Raw genomic sequence first — 15,138 nt, forward strand, 5'->3', positions numbered from 1 at the left:
GTGCATCATGGGGAGCTGGTATATGTATAGCACACAACTATACTAGATATTCTCTCAAAAATGCTAAAGACATCATATCACAATGACATGTGCATACTCATGTATATAACAGCACAATTCACATAGTTAAATATTGGATAACATATATGTTCACCGACAGATGCATAGATAAGGAAAAGTGGCATTTAAGCACAATGGAGTCCTATCTTGCCATAAACAGAGAGAAATCTGAGTTATTGTAGGTAACTGGATGCTCCTCAGACAGTAATACAAGTGAAATAAATCTGACACATGAACTTAAATATCACATGGCTTTACTTATATGAGGAACTCAAAGCATACATCATTAAAGAACAAAATAAAGATAGATCATAGGAGTCACTTCCAGGTCCTTGTCTTGGTCCAAGAAGCCAATACTTGTGATCCCAAAGTTACGTTGTTGGAATCCCATCAAGTTAATTCCAATCTACCACTCCCAGTGCAACTCATGGCGAAAGGAAAGACACTAAGACATATTTATAATTGTTGGGGAACCAAGGGCCCCTAAGTCCAGCCACGAGGATGGCTTTCCAGAACCAAGAGGCGGACCCAGGGCCTCACCCAATTTTATTCAGTGGAGGAGTGGCTTGATGAGGAATGACCAAAATCTGTGGGAAGTAGATGAGTACTGTGAGCTGAGCTAGGTGGGTTGCCTACATTCACCTCTGCCATATGGAGAGAGGATATGCAGAGAAAGTAATCTGCTTTATGCTATAGAGATAGTATCTAATGTTTTGTGGGGTCTGGTGCTTCAGCTTTGATGTAGTCTTTCAAGCCCCAGGAAGTCACAGCCTCTGTCTCGAGGCTCAGTCCTAGCTGGCATGCAGAACATTAGCTCTTCATCCTGTCTCAGCCTGTCTCACATTAAAGAGCAGCAGGTGTTGGTTACCAGGGAAACACGCATGCCACTTTCAGAGACTACTACCAGCACCTCAGCTAGACCAATATACATTGCTTAAGGCCAATTAAAGGATAAACAGAAGTCCTAGCCAGCTCTGTACAGAACAATACGAGGAAATAGGGTCAGGCTCAGTCAAAATGGAGACAGTTGCTCTCTTTCAAGGCGAGCTGCTCAGGTGGTCCTCCACAATAGATAATAGAAAATAGGTGTGTGTGTATGTATGTGTGTGTGTGTGTGTGTGTGTACGTGTGTGTGTGCATGTGTGTGTGTGTGTGTGTGTGTGTGCAGGGTCTCACTACACAGCTTGGACTCATAGTGATCCTCTTGCTTTCAGCTTCCCCAGCACTGGGATTACAGATGTGTGCCACCATGCCCAACTCTGGCAGGCTCAGTCGGTTCTGGGGAGGGGGCTGGCATAGTATATGGTACCAGGGATTGAACCCTGAGCCTTGTGCTTGCCTAAGCAGGTGCTTAGTCCACTGAGCCATCTTCCTGGCCCAGTTAGATCTTGTGAAAATGGAAAGGAGATGAAGAGAGGGAGTAAGGGTGATGGAGGGGAAAGGTTGGGTACATAAAATGAATTAATATGTTACTTACCATTCTGTAGGTTGTCACTTCACTCTGTTGGTTGTTTCTTTCTTGTGCATATGCTTTTTAATTTACTATAACCCCATTGTTTATTCTTGGTGTCACTTCTTGTGCAGGTGGTGTTCTGTTTAGAAAGTCCTTGTCTATGCCTATGTCTTCAAGAGTTTTCAATACCTATTGTATCATCCAGTGGATTAAGTGTTTCTATTTTACTACTGTTCTCATTTTTGTCTAGTTGTCCCCCAAAACCTCATCTGGGCAGATGTGATACATTTGGTGGTGGCTGTAGGTAGCATGTGTGTGTTTTGCTGGGATTAAAGGCGCCCTCCTCTGGGTTTGGGAACAAAGAGAAGGCACAGTTGCTGCTGCTTTCTGCTCATGCTGCCTCCTGCCTTCTATACCATGAACAGTCACTTCTTCTCCACAATATGGCCCTGCTTTGGGGCCAGCTGACTGTGGACTGAAACCTTTGCAGACCATGAACCAAGTAAACCTTTCCTCTAACTTTGGGTGTTGGGTATTTCATCTCAACAATGAGAAAATAGCTAAGACAGAGTTTGGTGGGAAGGTAGGGGTTGCTGTGACTGTAGCTGTCCATGTGGCTCAGGAGTCTTTGGAACTGGATTGTGAGAAGAATTTGGAAAGTTTTGGAGATGCTGGCTGAAGAAGCAGCCCAGGAATGTAAGCTGCACTTGATGGGAGATCCTGCTCTTAGCTCAGAAAATCAGAATGCAGATATAAAAGCAGCCAGGAGAGACCAGGATGTTTCAGTCAGGAGTAAGGAACTGAATTGGCCTTTGGACTCCAGACTACTGTTAATCTTTGTCATAAAATCTGTCTGTATTTTGCTTATGTCCAAAGACTTCTGTGACTGAGATAAAGGCTGCTGGACTAATTAACCTAGCAGAAGAAATTTCAAGGTATCATAACACTGAGGTGATGGCACAGTACTGCTGGGGGCTTTCAGTCAGATTCATGTTGAGAATCAAGAACAAAGAGTGAAACAGAATGATTTCAAATGCTTTGAGTTTGGCCTGAGAGGAAGGCCTGTAAAGTTACAGCCTACAAAAGATGGAACAGAGGAGAAACCATACACTGAAAAGACTAGCAATAAAATGCCAAGGATTTCCCAGAGGTAATAGAAAAGATGGTCTGAGGATGTTATAAGAAGTGGCAGGACTCAAGTGTTTACAGTCTCTAAATTGCAAAGGTGAAGAAAGACTGCTTTGAGAAGAGAGCCTCAGAGCACTCTGTTCCTGAAGGTGACAGCCTAGGGGAGCTGTTCTTTGCGATTGGGGTCAGAGCTCTGAACAACCCAGGCACTCAAACTCTGCAGCCAAGAAAGAAGCAGGCCTATCTATTGCTCCAGCTGGCAGCAGGCCCTGGAATGATTCACATGGTGCTGATTTTAGGTGTATAGAGAATGCAAAAGCTGTGGAGTCAGAAAGACTTCCACCCAGATTTCAGAAGGCCCAGGAGGCCAGGCAGAGTGCTCCTGTGAGGACAGTTTGTGAAGCTCCGAGTGTGCAGCTGAACATGCAGTGGAGACCCTAAATGTTTGGAGAAACCAAGAACGTGAATCATCTGAGGGAATTCACAAGGAGTGAGCAAAGCCAGCCTGCAAGAGAAGTCATGAGAGCCACAGCCAGCAGCAGTGCCACCAGGGACTGTCACCAGGGACAAGCCCTTTGGAGTTCACATCTTGCCACAGATTGGCTCAGATGCTGGACATGGAACTATGGGACTTAATATTTGCCGGCTGGACTCGCTCTGGTCCCCTTGCTCTCTAGTCCCCTATCTGTACTTTTTAAATCAGAATGTTTATCTTGTGCTGCCATACATTGGAAGTATTTAACTTTCTTTTCATTTGTACAGGAGCATATGGCTAAGAGTTTGCCTTACATTTCAGGAAGACGTTGAGCTTTCCAGCAGTGCTGAAGCTGTGAGGCCTCTTGCACATCTGAGAGAGGGACTGAATGCCTTTTGCATAAAGGATATGCCTGAGTCTCTGGGGGCAAAGGGCGGAATGCACGGCTTGGATCTAGATGTCCTTCCAAAGCCTCATGAAATCACTGGTGGGGCTTTTGGAGCTGGTTGGATCTAGGATGTGTGGTGCTGGAATTAAAGGTGGCCCACACTCTGTGTGTGTGTGTGTGTGTGTGTGTGTGTGTGTGTGTGTGTGTGTCTTGTTACTTTGTACTCATTGCTGGGACAAATACTGAGCACTCAAAATTAAGGAAGGAAAGGCTCACAGTTTGTGGAGGTTTTAGCACATACTCCGCTGGCTCCAAGGCAAACAGCAGCAGTTCATGGCAGCAGAAAACAATGAAGGGCAGAGGAGGAGCAGCAGCTGTGGTATCCATCAAGCCTCTCTCTCCCTTTTACAATGGGAGCTCCTCCCAAGTCGCACAACACAATGAAGATCAAGACTTCTCCATGGAAGCAGTTTGGAGCAGACGGAAAAGGCTTGCTCACCTCCTTTATATGCCCTCTTTGTGCTGAGTTGCTCTAGGGTGGGCAAATTGCACCCTAGTGCGGGCCCTCTACTGCCCAAAAGGCACTGAGCAGATCCAGCCAAGCTGACAAAGGTATCAGCCACTACAGTGTATATAACTGTGGAGAATACTGGTAGCCTGGAAGAGATGCAAGGAAGGCAGAATTTGCTGCCTCCTAGCTTCCGTGTCAGGAACTCTTATTTTTCCTCCATGATACACCTCTGCCATGCTTGCCTCCCTACCTGGGGCCAGAGGACTATGGATGGAAACCTTCTCTCCTTTAACTTGTGGCTGTCAAGTATTTGATACACTTTGATTTTAGCTTACTACATGTGAGAGGTATGGGTTTAGATGAAATCTTCTACACATATATAATCAGTTTTCTCAGAACCACTTGTTAGGGCCAGTGAGATAGCTCAGTGGATTACATGCCTGGTTTGGCAAGCTGAGGGACCAGGTTTTGATCCCTGGTCCTCCATGTTGCAATGGGGAGGATGAAAACAGGAGGATCACTATTGAGCTGTGTAGTGAGACCCTGTACCGAATACATAAATGGAAATTAAAAAAAAAAAACCCTTTTAAAGAGGCTATGTTGTCTCCAATGTATTTTATTTTTTTCCTCTTTTCCAAAATCAGGTGACATAATGTACCCGGGGTTGTTTCCTCTCTTCTGTTCCATTGATCCACATGTCTGTTTGCAAACTGTTTTTATCATGTAGCTTTGAAATATTTGCAATCTGGAATTCTGGTACCTCTTGCTTTGCTCTAGCTGCCCAGTTTACTCCAGCTATTCTGGGCCATTTACAATTTCACATGCATTTTTGGATCATTTTCTTCTGTTGCATGAGTTGTACTATTGTTATTTGGATTGGGATTGCATTAAATCTATATATCATTTTTGTAAGTATGGCCAATTTAACAATATTTGTTTTGCCTATTGGGGATCAAGATCCATTTTCTTTCTTTCTTTTTTCTCAATTGGATCTTTTTTCTCCATAATTTTATTGAGAAACAAATAGCAATGAGACAGTTTCAAACCAAATTGGTAGGACAGTTTCAATAATTAACACATTGCATAATTAACACATCCATTTTCTGATGTCCTTTTTTGATCCTATTTTTTAAGAGTACTACAGTTTTTGTTATAGAGGTCATTCACTTCCTTTGTGATAAAAGTTAAATTATTTGATTACTCTTGAGCCTGTTATGAATTGTAGTATTTTCCTAATATCATACTCAGTGAATTCATTTTTGGTATACAGGAAGGCTATTGATTTTGTGTGTGTGTGTGAGTGTGTGTGTGTGTTGATTCTGTAGCCTATTACATTACTGAATTCATGTATTAGCTCTAGGAGTGATTTGGTAGACCTTTTTGGGTCTTTTATATGAAAGATTGTGTCGTCTATGAATCAGAATGTTGGAGGCCCAATGTGGTGGTGCATGCCTATAGCTGCAGGCAGTACTTGGGAGGTTGAGGTAGGAGGATTGCCATGAGTTCAAGGCCAACCTGGACTACAAAGTGAGAGACCAGCCTGAACTAGAAAGTGAGATCCTATCTCAAAAAATAAAAGTTTGACTTCTTATTTTCCTATATGTTTCCTTATTATTTATCTTGCTTGGTTTCCCTGGCTAAAATTTTGAGCATGGTACTGAACAGGACAGCTGAGAGTGGACATCCCTGTCTTATTTCTGATTTGAGAGCAAAAGTTTTTGGCTTTTCTTCATTTATCATGATGTTGACAGTAGGTTTGTTGTCAGTGGCTTTTATTACATTGAAATAAGGTCTTTCTATATCCATTTTCTTCTGAATTTTTATCCTGAATGAATGCTGGATTTTGACAAAAACTTTCTTTTGCGTCTATTGAAAGATCCAATGATTTTGTTCTATGTATATGTGGTATATTGCATTTATTAATTTGTGTATATTGAACCATCTGTGCATCCCTGGAATAAAGCCCCTTGGTAATGATGTATGATCTTTTAATTAATTGTTACATACTGTTTGCCAGTATCTTGTGGAGGGTTTTTCATGTATATTCATTGAAGAGATTGGCTTGTAGCTTTAGTTGTTAGTTGAGTCCTTGTTGCAGTTATTCTCCTCAATGAGATTTTCTGGTTCCTATCAATCTGGTCTCTCTAGTCACAGCATATATGGAAGAAGGATTTTTTTTTTCTCCAAATGCCTTCAGGGTAGGTTTGGCTGGCTTGAGTTGTGGGGATCGAACCACAGCAACCTGAGCCTGACTGCTTTGTTGAAGCAGCCACTTAAAGAACTGAGCTAAGGGGCAGGCCCCCATCATAGCATATGTGAAAGATAACTTTTACTTCTCACCCCCAGTCCACCCTGAGGGAGGGGTTTTCTCAGCACGTGGTCCTGGGGATCAAACTGCAGTCCTCTGTGACTGCCTAAGTTTGTCTAAGTAGATGCTTTAGACTGCTGAGCTATCTTGCCAGTCCCTACTTTTTTTCCTACGTTTTCAATAGATAGGCATAAGTACTTCCCCTAAATCTTCTAAAAATTAAAGGTATTGAACATTAGTTCAAATAATAAATAGTAAGAAAAATTTTCTTGCTCTTCTATTAATTGCCAGGGATATAGTTCAGTGACACAGTCCTACATGGCAAGTATGAAGTCATGAGTTTAATTCCTGGTACAAAAATTGTTATTGTATTAGTATGTTTTAAGTTTTTATTTTAGCTCCTATTAGTATGTCATAATAATGAGATTTAGTTTGGTATATTGGCACATGCTATTGCCTTGTTTTGATTGTTTTAGCCACAATTATCCCCCATTTTGCCTTGATTTTCCTGTTCACCGAGTTCTTCATGTCCAAACGTATGCCTATCATCTCTCTATGTAACTTTTTAGGTTGTCCATAGAGGCATAAACTGGGGATATTTAACTTTTTGAATCTGGCTTATTTTACTTAACTTTTTTATGTATTTAGTACAGTGTCTACCAGGTCTCACTACATAGATCAAACTCATAGTGATTCTCCTGTTTTCAGCCTCCCAAGCGCTGGGATTACAGGCATGCACCACCACACTCAGTCTCAATTGCTCTCTCAGTGTGCCCTAGGGGTGAGGCTGGCACAGTAAGCTAGGGATCGAACCCCAGCCACTGTGTTTGCCTAAGCCGGCACTTTAGTCTGGTTGGCCCTCATTTTACTTTAACTTGATGCTCTCAACTTTTGTCCATTTCCTTCAAATGATTTAATTCCTCATTGTGGCCAACTAATGTGCCATTGTATATATATACATCATATTTTCTTTATCTATTGTTGGTCATGCAAGTTATTTCTACAGCTTAGCTATTGTGAATTGTTCTACTGTAGCTATGGTAATACATGTATCTCGTTAGTATGCTTTCTTTAATTATTTTAAGAGTACAGATGGATCAAATAGTATTTGTGTTTTCAGTCATTTGTGGCCTCTTCATATGGCTTTCATGGTCATTGCATGGATTTGTATTCCATAAATAGTGCAGAATTTGTGTTTTTTTCTTATATTTTTTCTGGTACTCATTGTTTTGTACTCTTCATAATACACACACACACACACACACACACACACATATACTTTTTTTTTTGTATTTAGTACATGGTCTACAGGGTCTCACTACACAGGTAGAACTTGTAGTGATTCTCCTGTTTGCAGCCTCCTAAGCGCTGGGACTATATGTACACGCTGCCATGCCCAGTCTCGGGGCCATCTCAGTACACCCAGGGGTGGAGCTGGCATGGCTTGTGGTGCAGGGGATCGAACCCTGGCCCCTGCGCCGTGCCTAAGCAGGCACTTTAGTCCGCTAAGATATCTGGCTGGCCCTTATAATGCCTATTTTGGCTGGGATGCAATGACATATCACTGTCTTTTTGATTTTCATTTTCCTAGTGGTCAAAATTAGAGAACATTATTTCCTATATTTATGGGCCATCTTCATTTTCTGTTTTAAGAAGTGTCTATTTGATTTGTTTGATCATTTATTGTGTTATTTATGTTTCTGGAGTTGATTCTCTGAGTTCTTTCCATATTCTAGACGTTAATCCCATGCCAGTGTAAAGGCCCTGAGTTCAATCGTCAGCATGAGTTTTTTTAAGTGAAACTTCAAAACTGCTAGAAAATGTGGAAAACACTTGAAGTCACAGAAACCTGTGAAATCTTCCTGAATAGGACCCCAATAACACAAGAAGTAATACCAAGAATCAATAAATAGGACTACAGAAACCAACAAAACTTCTACATAAGAAAGAAAAGAATCAACAGAGTAAAGAGAAACCTCAAAAATGGCTCTCTTTTGATATAGATTAATATCTAGAATAATTTTTTCCCCTCTTTTTGTATTTAGGACAGGGTGTACAGGGTGTATGGGATCTCACTGCGTAGATTGGACTTGTAGGGATCTACCTGTTTACAGCCTTCCAAGTGCTGGGATTACAGGTATGGGCCACCATGCCCAGTCTCAATCACCATCTCAGTGCGCCCCTGGGGGCAGGGCCAGCAGGGCAGGCCTGGGGATTGAATTATCAGCCCCTGCATCTGCCTAAGCAGACACTTTAATCCACTGAGCTATTTGGCTGGCCCTAGAATAAATTTTTGAAGAGATCTTGTTTCTTTGTTTTCTCATGATTCTTATGTGTTTTTGTATTGAGGCCTGCAGGTGAGTTGGGATAGAAATCTTTAACACCATTATGTGAAGCTCTTCAAAGTACTAATTTCAATGCCTAGAATGACTTTGAAAGGGAAACACAACTACCACTAGCATCAATATATAAAGAATCAACCACATATTAGCATAAAATTTAAAATTTGTTTTTAAAGGGGGATAAAAGAAAATAATAATGTGGGATAAAATACTGAAAGGCCTAAATGATAATGTTCATGTTGGAAATACTAAAGTGTTACAGCTAAGCCTTATCATTGGCATCAAAGTAATTCAATTTTTATTTTTTTATTTATTTTCAATTTTCGGTAATGACTTCAAACCCACTAGTTCAGATGAGATCAGGCACACCCAAGGTGGCATGACCATAGGCCCTTTAGTAATAATGGCATGGATTTCCTGTTTAATAACTATGAGTTATTATTGATGTAGTATTTGATGTCTTTCTATGAGCAATATTAAAGCCCCTTGCCCCGATGTCATTGTTTTTGGTTTGTCAAATCAGTTTTACTTTTTATACAGTACTTACATTTTTTCCCCTATGGAAGTTACATATCATTACAACAAAGTAGAAAATAGATGAATTTATTTCTAATTTTAATACTTCTTCAAGTCTAGCAAATGATTATCAGGTACTGGGAGTTAAAACTACTGAGATGAACAATAGTGAGCATTCTGTTTTACTTTCTTCATTTTATAAAGTTGTGCACTAGTTTTTATATTTTTGTGTTTTGTAGTTGTAATTCTAATAGACAATTTTGCATCTCAATTTTTTAAAATTTCATGTATTTGGTACAGGGTGTCACTGTGCAGCTTGAACTACTATGATCCTTCTGTTTCAGCCTCCCCAGTGCTGGGATTACAAGTGTGTGCCACCACGTTGGGACTTGGTGGTCAGCTCAGTGAGCCAGTGCGGCATGTGGTATCAGGGATCCCAATTTTTAGTTTTTTTCTTTTTTTGTGGAACTGGGGATTGAACTCAGGCCCTTGTGCTGCTTTCCAGGGAAAAACTTATTCTATTGAGCCATCTCCCTGGCCCCTAAATTTTCTTTCTTTCTTTCTTTGTTTTTTTTTCTTTTTTTTGAGGGGGGGGGAAACCAGGGATAGAATTCAGACCCTTGCACTTGCCAAGCAAGTGCTTATTCCACTGAGTTATCTCCCCAGCCGAGGGATCCCAATTTTTAATTTAAAAAAATGAAAAGGAAGGAGGGAGGGAGATATGAGAGGATATGAGAAACAAAGAAAGAAGGGAAGTGTATTAACATGAAAAGTGAGAGAAGAGATAGGGACAGTGAATCCAATTAATAAAATAACAAATAAACAGAAAACTATGAAATAATGATGTGGGAAAACATGACAAAAGAAGGTAGATCACTATGAGAGCAAAAATAGTAATTTGCAATCACACACACAAAGGAGAATAGCTATTAGACTTCTTTTGTTGGATACTGCCTTTGTTGGAGGCCTGTGGAAATCTTTTTCAGTCTCAGGTTTTGTGGAACTATTTACAATAATGTGGAGTCTGAGGTCTGCCCTTTTGCAGTAATGAACAGGTGCTAGGGCAGCATCTCCAGAAGTAGGACTAGATCACACTGAATAGCTTGATTTTTAACATCTCATTTTGAGCCACAGGAAGAATTTGACTTGTCTGTTAAGCTTCTCACTTACATAGTCTGTGGGCTCAAGTTTTGTAGGTCAGTAGGCTTTGTTCTTGTTGGTTTGGTTGATTAGTGTTCATGCTACCATATTTACCTCTGCTTAGGATGGAGACAGTTTTGCACAGAGGGTCTGTGGTGAGAGAAGTCCTGTGCACCCAACTTCCCTTTGGTTGTAGAGGACCACTTGGGAGCTCTCCTTGATAGAGGAACAATTGTCTCTATTTTGAATGATCCTGACCCTATCTCCATGTACAGAGCCGGCTAGGACTTTTCAATTGGCTTTAAGCAATGCATATCAGTCTCACTGAGGTGTTGATGGTAGTCTTTGAAGATGGTAGATGTGTTTTCCCAGAACCCTCACCTGCTGTTCCTAGTGTGAGCTGGGTTGAGAAGGGATGAAAAGACCATGCTCCACACTGTCAAGTGAGATTGAGCCTTGTGGAAATCTTCAGATAGAGGCTATGACTTCCTGGGGCTTGAAAGATTACACACCGGAGTTGAAGCACTGACCCCAAAACATTAGATACTATCTCAATTGTGTCATTCAGATTACTCTTTCTGAATATCTTCCAGAGGTAAAAGCAGGCCTCCTACCTAGCCCAGATCACAGCACTCACCTACTTCCTTCCATTCTCACAGTCACTCATCCTCAAGTCACTTCTTTCTTCAAGAATGAATAAAAGCTGGGTTCAGCCTTGGGTTGAGGCCTTCATTCCAGATGGCAATCATCGTGGCTGGACCTAGGACCCCTTGGTTCCCTCCAACTACAGATATGCCTTAGCATCATTCTTGCCATGGGTCACACTGAGTATGGTAGGTGGCAATTAACTCGATGGAATTCCAATATCTTATCCAGGAGATTACAAATACAAACTTCTAGGCCTGAGATGAAGACCACAAAGGGGTCTCTCTCTATCGGGTCTCTGCATCACTGTTTCCAGACTCAGATCTCATCCCCCATCCCAAGTCTCACATGACTGATTGCTTCTCCTGTCACAGTGTTCAAACCCCCAACCCATCCCCATCCTTTGGTTTATCTGTCCACCTGGCTCTATGTCTTAGTCACTGACACAGCTAGCAATGAATTGAGGGTTTCAAAGCAGACAAGGGATTCCAGAGAGGTCTGATGCTGCTCACAGCACGTGCTCAGAGGTGCCTGTTGTTGTGGCCTGTTGTTACCTTACCTTAGTGGTAAAAACTGAGCTGATTCAGAGGTTGACTTTTGTCAATCCAAGAGACACTGTGGTTCCCAGGCATTGTCAAAGTCTCTGAGTTTCCTTTTAGTTTTGTCAGTTCTCTTGAAACACAAAACTTTCCTACATCAAAACTCCAAATTGTAAAATATCTATCTATCTATCTATCTATCTATCTATCTATCTATCTATCTATCTATCTATCTTTTAAAGAGTAAAAACAAAAACAAGAGGAAAAACAAATAATATAAACAAAGACAGAAACAAAGCAACAACATAACAATATTGTTGTGTGTGGTGGCAAACACAGGCAATCCCAGCTCTTGGTTGGGAGGCTGAGACAGGAGGATCACTACACATCTGAGCTGTGTAGTGAGACCCTGTATCAATTGCGCAACAATATAATATAAGTATATGTACAACAATATAAATAGTACAGAATCTTAAGATAACAATAGAACATTAATAATGGTTGTTATATTACATATTGTTACCATCAAATTTGTTGCTCAGATTACCAGATATGGGTATGCAAGATTTATCAAGCAATTAAACATTAACTCTTCCTTTTAATAAACCTTAATTTTTTTCTTGTCCTTTTCACTTTTTATTTTTCAATTTATTTCAAAGAAAGTATACTATAGGAGCACAGGGCCATCCCTTAAAGTGGACGTGGTGGCACACACAGGCCTCAGAGATGGGGAGGCTGAAACAGGAGGGTCACTACATGTCTGAACTGTGTAGCAAGATCCTATATCAAATAAATTTAAAAAATTAAAAGAGAGTATAATAATAAGTGAGAAGACATTAGAAATGATACTTATTTAGAAGAACAAGATGAGAGGTATTCAACTGTAGTTTTTATATTGCACATTGCTGTCCTTGATGTAGTTGCTCTGATTACAGCTATTAGTACACAGTAAGTCAAAGTAAAAAGTTGAAACATTAACTGAAGGAAAATAGTAGTATAATCATCTCAGCTATTTTGTATATACACTTACATGATTTTTCCCCCTTCCTTTTTCCTTATCTTTTTTCCTTTCCCTCATTTCCATTGTTGACTCTTTATGTTCAGTTTCTTTCTATTTTACTGTATCTATTGTGCCTTTCAGATTTTATTTATTCTTTCAGGATCTTACACTATGGTGACAATCTGATGTTTATGCAAGTGGTCTGATTTATTTCGCTTACGAGTATAACTTCTAGTTATATCCACTTACCTATAAAGGCCTCAAATTTTTCTTTACAGTTGAGGAATACTCCATTGCATAAAAATACCACATCTTTTTTATTCATTCCTCAGGTGATGAGCATTTGGGTTGTTTCCAGTATTTGGCTATGACAAATTGTGCTGCCATAAACATGGGTGGACATATATCGCTGTGTAAGATGTTTTGGTTTCTTTTGAGTTGAATGGGACTTCCAATTCTATTTTTTGAGGAGTATCCACTCTGATTTCCATAATGGTTGCACCAGTCTACATTCCCACCAACAGTTGTAGAAGGGCTCCTTTTCCCCACAGCCTCTCCAGCATTTGTGATTAGTTGATTTCTTTATGATAGCCATTCTTTCTGGGGTGAGATGATACCTCAATGTTGTTTTAGTTTGCATTTCCCAAATGACCAGTGCTGTGGATAATTTTTTCATGTATTTATTTGCCATTTGTGTTTTTTCCTCTGAAAAGTATATATTCATCTCAGATGACCATTTTGGGATTAGGTCTTTGAATTTTGGGGTCCCGAGATTTTTTTAGTTCTTTATATATCCTAGATGGAAGTCCTTTCTCTGGATGATTTTATGGTATTATGTTATTATGAAAAATTGATAAAATTTTAGGGGAATTTTAAATATTGTAAATTTAGTTTTTTTTTTTTATATTTAGGACAGGGTGTGCAGGGTATACAGAGTCTCTCTGTGTAGATCAGACTTGTACTGATCCTCCTGTTAGCAGTCTCCCAAGTGCTGGGATTATAGGCATGCACCACCATGCCCAATCTCAGTAGTCATCTCAGTGCACCTCAGGGTAGGGCCGGCACTGCATGCCGGGGATCTAACCCTAGTTCCTGCATCTGCGTAAGTAGGTGCTTTAATCTGCTGAGCTATCTGGCCAGCCCTTCCACATGTCACTTTTTAAAACAGGGAGATTTTGAATTATTTTGATACAGACGGGCTGTTTGTAATGAATCTAATTCCACCACAAGTAGCATTTGATGCAAAATAATTGCCTACTTCTTGCATCTTTTCTTCCCCAGCCCTGCCCTCCCTTTTCTGGTGCTGACAATGTGCACCCAGGGCCTTGAGCATGGCAGCCAGGCACTCTTGTTCTTTTATATTTTTATCAACACCCTCTCTTCCTAGCTGTTTGAGTTTTTCACCCCTAACAACCTTGGCTCAAACTCTGCCTCCTCTCCCATCTCAGTTTAGCTTGCAGGGTAAATGAAAAGGTCAGTTCGCTGCAGTTTATACTGCTGGCTTCTCCCTCACTTTCCCAGCTCTCTCCCCTTGCCATGTGTAACATGTCTTGCTGGCCCTACTATTACCTTCTTAGGTCCATTGCTTCTTATTTTCTGCGGCACATGAATGTTCAGTGACCAGGGAAGTCATCTGCAATATGAATAAGACCCAAGGGCCACAGGAGAAAGATGGGAGTGAGCTGGTGTCAGGCATTCACAGGGCCCCACTGACTGCCAGCCACCAATCAGTCCTGATTCCAGATGTGTGAGTATCTGTTATGGTTTGTGTGTAGTTTCCCCCCAAAGCCTCATGCAGTCATGGGGTGGGCTTCTAGGGTTTGTGATTAATTCTTTTTTTTTAATCTCTTTAAAAATTTTTTTAATAGAATGCAAATTGAAAATGAATTATTTACAAACATAACTGAATATAACAATAAAAACTGTCCAAAATAAAAATGAAGAATTTACAGATCAGTCATAATAGTTCACTGTGTCAAAACCAAGAAACTTATATTCATATAATTAGAATTCTCAATGTAGAAAGGAATAGGCAATAACTGTTTAAAAATTTAAAATTTCTGAATTTAGTTCAACTTGTAATACCATATTTCCAAGAAAAATGAACCTTTTGCAAAGACATTTAAAGTGTGTAAAAAACTAGATTAATTAAGGGACTTAAAGAAAAGATCTGTCCTCTTTGAATTTTATACTTAGCAAACATACTTTTGAAAACTAAAAGTAAGATTTTCTAGTTATACAAAGTTGAAATATTTTAATATCTCCAGAAGTAGCATATAGGAAATAACAAAGAGCATAATTCAAAAGGCAAGAGAAATTGCAGTGTGCTCCTGGATGAACAATAAAGAGCTCTCAATATGATAGTTACGCAGGACTATATAAAAATATATTAGATGAACCCTTATTTAAAGGTCATTCCATATTCCTATGAAACAGTACCAATCTTATGTTGGGTTATACATGTATTTTTTTTCCCCATATATGTGTGTGTATGTGTGTTTAAAAGACAGGGAAGAAGTAATATAAAGTCAACAGGAAATGGAAATATACTTTTTAAAGTTTCTAATACTAGGAGAAGATATCATACAACGTCTTTTAAATAAATTGTAAGTCAAAGATACAGTATAAATCTT

This window comes from Octodon degus, unplaced genomic scaffold (genome assembly GCF_000260255.1).
Source record: "Octodon degus isolate 3935 unplaced genomic scaffold, OctDeg1.0 scaffold00116, whole genome shotgun sequence".
Classification (NCBI taxonomy): domain Eukaryota; kingdom Metazoa; phylum Chordata; class Mammalia; order Rodentia; family Octodontidae; genus Octodon; species Octodon degus.